A 1,883-nucleotide genomic window follows, 5' to 3' on the forward strand; every position below is an offset into this window, starting at 1 on the left:
GTGGTCAGCTGCGTCTGAATCCGCCTCAGAATAGATATCTTCCTCTGGATTACAATCTGGAGAGGGGGAGGGTTTGCCATTGAACCTACCATGGAGTGATGTCTGCATGACATTGTATTGCAGCGCAAAACTCTTCTCTTTTTCTCTACATGTTCAGCATGACTGTGTACAATATCTGACATGCATATAGAAAAAATATAGTGAGATTATGTAAGGAGAGCATGCAGAAATCTAGAGTAATGGTAACAACTAGTGGATGGATCCAAAAATAATGATAGCAGGCTGATGATTGCTTTAATTTAATAAAAAATAGATGATGATTGCTTTACTATTTGTTTCCCACCCAAGATGAACAACATAGTTATACCCTAGGTGAACCAGATATTAGACAGAGATACTATTCATTGCTGCCTCGATATGTGCCCCACAACTAATTTAGAACTCAAGTTTAAACATCAATTTGGACCTGACTTGGAGTCTAAGAGGTGAACAGGACAATAAAGTAGCAGGTAATATTAAGCAATGCATAACATAAGCAGAAAAAAAGAGTGCGACCTCTCTTGTGGACCCGTGTACTCCTCAGGTTCATCTGCTGACTCGATGATGGTGATGTCGTTGTGGTGGGTGCCGGCGGTAGGGAAGGAGATCTGAGGCGGCGAAAGACGGTCAGGAGTCATGATGTCTGGTTTGGTAGATGCTTCTGTCGATGGAGCAGCTCAAGTGAGGTGGACGACGTCGCGGCAGGAGCAGGACAAGTCACACAAAGTTTTCTTCGACACCTACCTATAACTGAAGTAATTCTGTAAGGGCTCATTTGGCTTGCATGATTCTAAAAACGCAGGGATAGGAGGAAAAACACCGTAATAGGATAGGAATGCACATGGGAAACAGAGCATTTGTGAACACAGGATTTCTGTCAACTTGGGTGTTTGGTTCACAAGAAAAGGACGAGCAGAGGAATGCAAAGAAACATGGCCAAAATAAACTGAAACCATATGAAAGCGTGTACAGTTAGAATGTTATTCTGTCACTAATGCACTTGGTCTTGTTTTCATGCATAGGATTTTGAAAAGTAGGCCCAGGTGGATGTTTTGCTCCATTCCTTACAACAAAATGCATGAATAATTGAATAGTAGAGTGCCATAGGAAAATTTCCTATTGCTATGTTTTTTCGTTGAACCACAATAGCCCTAATGGGTCGACATGAATGTAGAGTAATAAGTGATGCGACAAGTGTACAACCTCTTTGCCGTAGCCGTGTCGACCTCAGCATCATTGGGTTGGTCGCTGAAGAAGTTGAGGCAGAGGTGGCTGTCGGAGGTGTGGAGGAAGATCCGAGGAATCTGTAGATGGCGTCCAGGGCACTGCTCTGTTGTGATGGATCGTTCCGTCCTTGGAGCAGCTCCGGTGAGCCGTAAGACGTCAAGGCTCAAGCAGCACAAGACAGACATCGTTAATCTCAAGTGGGATTGTAATAGCATCTCCAATAGATAATGTAAAATGCATCACCAAAAAGTTATAGATGTAAAATTTACATCACCAAAAACCACCTGACTACAACAGATGAGGTAAAAATTGTTGACTCTGAACTTAACTGTCGAAACTAAAATTTACTGTGGAATCTGAATGTTATAGTCAAAACTGAACGCAATGGTAGCAGAGAGGCACTTCACATGGGATAGTTTAGGGAGGGCATGTAGTTCATCTGCAACCTGCACCCCCTGAGCCGCCAGCCACCACCGGCCGAACCCCACGCCGCCTCGCCGCCCCGAAACAACTCCCCACCGCCGCCTCGCCGCCCCGAAACAACTCCCCACCGCCGGTCTGCCGCCGCCTCGCCGCCCCGAAACAACTCCCCACCACCGGTCCACCGCCGCCTCGCC

Source organism: Triticum aestivum, chromosome 6D, assembly GCF_018294505.1.
Source record: "Triticum aestivum cultivar Chinese Spring chromosome 6D, IWGSC CS RefSeq v2.1, whole genome shotgun sequence".
In the NCBI taxonomy this organism is placed as follows: domain Eukaryota; kingdom Viridiplantae; phylum Streptophyta; class Magnoliopsida; order Poales; family Poaceae; genus Triticum; species Triticum aestivum.